The sequence below is a fragment of the Lepisosteus oculatus genome, unplaced genomic scaffold (genome assembly GCF_040954835.1).
Source record: "Lepisosteus oculatus isolate fLepOcu1 unplaced genomic scaffold, fLepOcu1.hap2 HAP2_SCAFFOLD_69, whole genome shotgun sequence".
Lineage (NCBI taxonomy): Eukaryota > Metazoa > Chordata > Actinopteri > Semionotiformes > Lepisosteidae > Lepisosteus > Lepisosteus oculatus.
The window spans coordinates 728245-735600 of NW_027168246.1; positions in this window are offsets into that span (position 1 = coordinate 728245).

Here is a 7356-nt window from a genome sequence, read left to right on the forward strand (position 1 = left end):
GCCCAACAGGGCCCCGAGAAGAACATTGTGGGGTATGATCGGTCTTACCCCCTGAAGCCTATGGGTAACAGGAAAGTCTCCGGCCCTGGTGAGGTTCGGACTGTGGACCGCCCGGACGCACAGAGTGATTCCTTGTTTGCCCCCACCCCGCCTCAGGATGGTCATGAGAGGCCCTGCGAGAGGCCGGGCAGGAGGGGCTCAAGAGTACGCAAACCTAAGGACAGGACTGTCCTCCCCATGGTGGCGACCCCTCCAGGGCAATGCCCTTCTCATGCCAATGGGAAGGAGCACTTTCAGTTGCAAGAGGAGCTACGAAAAGTGGCCGAGGCAGAGGCCGCGCTGAAGGAGGAGCATCGCCGGAGGGAGGCCAGCCTGCAGGATGAGATGCGCCGGAAGTAGGCCATGATGAAGGACGAGATTCGCCAGAAGGAGGCCATGATGCAGGCGAAGCTCTTCAGAGCTCAGGAGGAGCTGAGGATGGTTCCGAGAGAGATGGAAGACTCCAGAGAGGTGGCCGGAAGGGAAAATAGAGGTGAGGCAGAGCGAGCTTTGCCCCAGAGGACCATGGGCCAACCACCGCTCTAAGGCCGTGCCTCTTCTGACCTGCAGAATGGAGAAGCAAAAAGCCTTCACTCCAAGGAAAGCCCTTCCTATCAGAGGAGACAACCTTGATTATGGTTCTCCAATGGAAGATGGCGGATGCGCAGAATCGCACTTTCCCTCTGCGCTTTCCCATCAGGAGAGACGTCAAGTGAGCCCTTGCAGCCGTGGGCTAGAAGACGTCCCCTGTGGAAGGAGAAAGTATCTCAAGAAAGCAAGGCTCCCTGAAAGCGACGTGTCAGCGGCACAGGCCGCGCAGGGCCACTTCAGAAATAACACCACATGTCTGGATGAACAAACTCTGTCAGTGGAAAACAGATATTTGTCCCCTACAAGTCTGATGTGCCCTACCGCTGAGCAATTTCCATATGAGAATAGCCAGAGTGGAAACCCTCAGCTGGTGCCCTGTGAACTGTGTCACGGGAAGTTTGCTGTAGAGAGGCTGGAGAAACACGGCAAGATCTGCAAGAAGCTTCAGAATTCAAAGAGGAAGGTTTTTGACTCTTTCAAGCACAGGGCCAAGGGAACAGAACTGGAGACATACATCCATAAGAAGAAGGTTAAACCGCCAATCGTGGTAAGGGCTATCCTTAAACTCTTTCCAAGCTTCCCTTTTTTTCTCCTAGAGTCAGACTCAGCTTATAAATCAATGTAAACAATAAATAAGTGTTTTATGAAGTACTCTTCTGAAAAACTGCCGCAAAGGCACATTTGCCAGACAGAATAAATGTGTCTTAGTGACTTCTGAATTCTGTTGTAAAAATCTACATATCAAGCAAATAGCACTCACAGGAAACAAAACCATAACTACGTAAATTGTACTCTCTACCCAATGACCTGAAAGGTAGCCCCAGAAAGCTACGTTATTACTGTATTGATATTTTCTTGCCTTGTGAATGGTTTGCGACCAGACTGTGTACGCAGTGCTAGTCTGGACTTTTTCTGGAAGCTGTTTTATTGGTTTCATTTCCTGTTCCCAGCTGAGGAAGAACAACTGGAGGCAGAAGCACGAGGATTTCATTCGGAGCATCAAACAGGCCAGGGAGGTGCAGCAGGTGATCACGCAAGGAGGGAAAGTTGTGAACCTGCCCCAGCCCCCCGCGAATCCAAACCCCGACTACGTGCCCTGCCCTCACTGCGGCCGGCGCTTTGCCCCCAGGCCGGCACAGAGGCACTTCCCCAAGTGTCAGCACATCAGGAGCCGCCCTCCTCCTCCTCCTCGCAGATGAAAACTGATGTGAAGAAGAGCAAAAGAGTCATGATCTTGGCTCACGACTCACGTCCTGCCTTTTCTTTTTAGAAACACATTTAGCACAGTTCATCCGTATGATGATGAAAAAAAAATGTTACCTTATTTTAATTAAATGATTTTTTTTTGGTGGACTGGTGTTTGCGTAGCTGTGGTTATTTCAGTTTTTCTCTTATCATTCATACACCTTGACCTCCTAAAAATAATTTTTCAACCTGGAACGTACAATTAGCAGGCAATAGAACAGGTCACATTGGTCTTGGAACCATCAAAAAGCAGTATTCACACATTCTCGGCATCAATTTTCCTTAAAAACAACTGAAAAAGCAAGGTAAAGAGTGATTGATTTTTTTAATGAAAGTTATTTGATTTAATTTATTTAATTTTCATAATATTTGAAATATGTTGGGATTAATGTGACTCAATATTATCTGCAGCTCTTACACTCCAGGCACCTGATAAAGTGGAACGCAGTGTCTTTGCCTTACATGGCGCTCAGCTCTTCCTCAATCCCAGCAGAAGCACCAGCAGAAGCAGCAGCCTCCGGGTCCTGCCTCATACACAGCTTAAAATACAACACCAAGTAATACAACAAACAACAGGGAAAACCATTCACGATCAGACACATTCGTTGATTGCTGGCTCTCAGTAAAGGGACATTGCATCATTACATCACAAAATAGACTACATTTCAAGGTTAAAGAATTACCATGTTCTGCGATTCAGAACGAGGCAGCAAAACTTCCTATAATCTGTTGTGGCCCTATGACATTGTAAAGGAGCAGGCTTGTGAATACATCTCGTTTAATCCAATGGAAATATAACTCTCAACTTTTTTACGTTTTTGCCAATAAATAATACTACATTGTTAACTCTGCATAAAGAACCTTGGAATGGAACGTTTTTTGCAGTGAAATGTTTGCTGCATAACCTATACCCTTTCTCTCCTACATCACATTGCATTAGTCATTACAGTGATTAGTGAGCAGGAAGGGCTGCATCACATCGCAATTTGTGTGGAACTTGAATGCGAATTTGTTACAACATGGCGTAACTTACAGTCCTTTCACAAAATTCATGATTTTGTGCTCAATTTTGAGTTTGTAAAGTTTTTCTATAATGTCAATGATTTTATTTTGTGACTGAAATTAAATAATTTTGTGTCTGCAAAATTGGGACTGTAGTTCCACCTTAACCTACTAGTACTGTATGTCTTTGGACTGTGGGAAGAAACTGGAGCACCTGGAAGAAATCCACACAAATGAAGGGAGAACATACAATTCCATCCAGACTGCACCCCAGGAATTGAACCCAGGACCCCAGCTCTGTGAACCACAGTGCCAGCTCATTGCTATAGTCACTATAATTAATGTCAAAACTCATTTGCAAATGAGCAGCCTGGGATCCAAAAGGATCAAGACAAGGATCCAAACAAAGCACTATCCCAAAGCTTGGCTTTGTACCGTATATAATACAGGGCTTGATGCAGAAGGCAGATAATCAAAGTCCATGTAATAATTGCTAAGGGAAAGTGACTTTGTGTTCTTGGAGGGAAGTCACTCAACACGGAGCTGTGTTAGTGAAATGATTGTTCTGATGTACGGCTGATGTCCAAACACTGAAAACATGATTGTGTATGCAATCGCACTCCTGAGCTCCATTGGGTATGGTTAAAATAACTTTTTATAGTTCATCACATTCAAAGTGTGTGTACTTGATGAAAGTGTAACACGCATTTGGAGGAGTTATTCAGGATTTTCTTTCATTCAACTATTTCAAGACCCATTATTTTCAGATGTTGTAGTATACGTGAATAATGAAAGGCCTTCATATTACACAATGTAGGAATGACTTCACAGGTGTGAAGAATAAAAGATTAATTCAGCTCACTTTGGGGAGTTTCACAATGGCCCTCCTTATAGAAATGTGGGTTTGATTAAAGGAGTGAAGAAAAAGCACTGAATAATATTTGCTTCTGTAAACGTAATCATCTCAAAATATGGTTGAAGAAATTGAAGAAGGTTAAACATAATCCAAAACGTATAAGGTCAATTTAAGTACAACCAGAATTCTAGTGTTTATGCAATGCATCTGTGGGTTGATATGAAATATGGCCGTACTTAAACTAAACGAGGTTATCGAGAGCATATTCCGAATACGGCTTTGGCCAGTTGTACTGTGAACTGCGAGGACCGTATCTTATCCTGAACTGGCTGTGCGAATACCGTCCTCTGCTGGCAGAAGGAATAGATTACAATGGCACTGTATTGGCGATTAGTCCTATTGCTAGAATATTGAAACAACAAGGAGTCCGCGGAGTCAAGCAATGCTGAATAAACAAGTACCTGAAATTCAATAGGATTTTGTGTATTGATTACAAATAGGTGTGGAATTCTCATGTACAGTGGTATTCATGGATTCCTTACACAAGCAGCAGTTGTTATGATGCTTTCGTAATCTGAATATAAATCTGTTATCTACTTAAAACTGTAATTATTGAATAGATTAATGTCTTTGAAATGCTTCATTAACTGGGCAGTTTCCATGTTTGGAAATGTTTTTATTTTGATTGCTGATTGCTAGATACTGTATGTTTAATAGACATGCTGTTAATATTTTCTACAAGAGCCAAATAAGACAGTTATGCTGTAGTAAGTTCTATATAAGTTATATAACATAAGTTATATTTTGTTCTGAGGTCAATTTGAATCTCATACTAAATAACTGGTGTCCTTTTATCTGAGAAACACTACCTGATTGATCACCTGATGCCTAGAAATTAGCATGCACAGTAGCCCAGCGTTTAGCATTGCTAGCTCACAGTGCTGAGGCCCTGGGTACACTTCTGGACCTGGGGTGCTATCTGTATGGAGCTTGTATGTTCTCCCCATGTTTGCATGAGTTTGCTTTGGGTGCTCCGGCTTCCTCCCACAGTTCAAGGAACTACTGGTAGGTTAATTGGCTTCTGGGATAATTGGTGAGTGTCTGTGTCTTCCCTGCATTGGACTACCATCCAGTCCCAGGTATCTCCTGCTTATTACTTTCTGAGGCTCTGGCTCCCCCTTGCCCCGCGACCCCCTGACCCCCTGACCCTGAATTGGATGAAGCGGTTAGAAAATGGGTGGTTTCTGTTATGCTCTGGTCATGCTCTGCCATAGCAACAACTTGTAAAAAATGCAGATGCTAGGATTTAACTCAAAGAAGGAGCTCAGATCACTGTGTTGGCATCACTGTACAGGTGTCCGGTTTGTTTTAGAACATGTGCTAAAATCTTATTTACTAACTTCTAGACTTTTTACCCCCCATATCAGTCTGCAGGTGCACAGTGGTCTGTGGACACCCTCCTTGCTCTGTCGTAAAACAGGAAATAAAAAGCAACTGGTTTTGACTTTAATGCACTGAGACTGTGGAACTCACAGAACTCTCTTGTCAGAAAGGCAGCTTCTAACAGCTTTTAAGTGAAGACTAAGAACACTTTTCTATTTTATTAAAATAGATTATATATGTTTTGTTTAAATATATGTTATAAATGTTAAAACGACAGCTCGTATAAGCTTGTATTTTTACCTTTCGATCATTTTTAGAATTGCTTTGAGTTGCTTTTACCATGATAAACAGTACAAAATATGAGGTGTTGAACTTGTCTAAAGTTTTAAAGCGCTTTATGACGTAAAGTGTGATGACAGTCCTTGGCGGTCTATGTAACAATTCTTCTTGAAGTAGGTCATCGGGCCAACAGTATACAAACATTACAGCTCAAGTGCTTTTGTATCTGAACGCTTTTAGGTAAGTTATTTAGCAGCTGCGGTATTAATAATGATTTTAATGGCAAATTCAATTGCAGGTAAAATAAAAATGGCGGATAACTTTCTTTCTAGCTTCGTGAAGCGGTCGCGCTATATTATACATATATACCATAATAAGAAACATAATATGTACAGTAGAATTTTTCACTTTAAGCTGGCATTATCCAGAACCGGGTCAGGGCCCGGACCCGGACCGTGCAGTGTGGTCCGTCGGCCTTCTAAAGATGTTTAGGAGATCGAGGCGCCCTTGGATTTGATTAGAAACTTGCATAATTTCTTAACTTGACCCCATTATCTTAAAAAAAACGGCCAGGCCAAGACCAAAGCATGAAGGCTGCGAGGATCGGGGGACTCTCATTTTTGGTCACAGCGTACAGTAGTAGATCAGTAACCTCTGTTTATCGTGATAACCTTTAATTATTTTCCAGTACTTTTTTAAATGATAAAACACATTGTCTCGCCAGTTTTGCTAAAGATACGGTTTTAGTGTTTACGCATAAATTTGTAAGCCGTAGGTTTAAATCTCGTGGTCTTATTTTCTGCATTTTCATCGTAAGGGAAGGCGCTCGTTTGCGATTTACGCGCTGAATATTGTAAGCAGAGGAGCCTTAAGGCACAGCCTCGCCTTAACACCATCGTTTGCATTGTCATTGTCATCCAGAAAAGCAGTCGTAAGAAAATGAATCTGTGGCGGCTCCGAACATTAAAAAAACTATATCTAGACTGCAAATACATCCCAATCTTACTATCAACACGTTTTAAGACCCCTCTCCTTTCCACCGGTATACAAGCTAAGAGAGAAATATTGGAAATCCCATCTGAAGTAGCCCTCGTCTCACCTTCGGAGCTGTGAGCGATGGGGATCATAATTAAAAGGGGTACAGTTACTTTGAAAATGTGTATGTGATACTTAAATTTAAATAAAATAAAAAGATAAATTATATAACACAGACTGCTATCTATGTCCATGTGTTTAAGACGTATGAATCGGTTTTAAAACAGGCACACCCCTTCTCACAAATCCGACTGGAGTCTCAGTCCGTCGTCGCGATGAATTAGGAGCTCAGATGTAGGCTAAGTGATTGCAATTTACTTATTTAAAAGAACCACTTCAAATCAAAAGGGAGACATTTTGTAATGGTAGTTATCGTATTATAGTATACGATAACTGTATACGTAGTATACGTAATTGTAGATATACAGTACATAAAGGGTATGAATAGGTGTGAGCTTTTACTGTATATTTAATATTTTATCTGACCCACTTGTAGAAACCGCCTACTCAGATTTATTTAAGTGGTCTGCCACCATAAAGACAGAAAAATATAATGACACCCTGTTACATTAACTGTAAAATAAACGCCGTAACTGCGGCCATATGAAAATTTGGATAAAGATTATACAAACATCCTAAGGAGCTCTATGACATATGAGCGTCGTAATAATGGTTGGTGACCTGACGTAACAGTGCTCCCTGAATTACGTGATCTGTATATACCCAAATACAGATATATCACATAGGGAGATGCAGTCAAACATTGCATTGCTATCTTCGTGGTGAACTATTTCTCCGCTGTTTAAAACTTGTTTGGTAAGTGTCATCAAATATGCTTGTCAATTTGTAGCGAAATCGATATACTGTATCATAATCCTTCAGCTATCTATAATGTAGTGAAACGGCTAATTAATATTGATAAATTC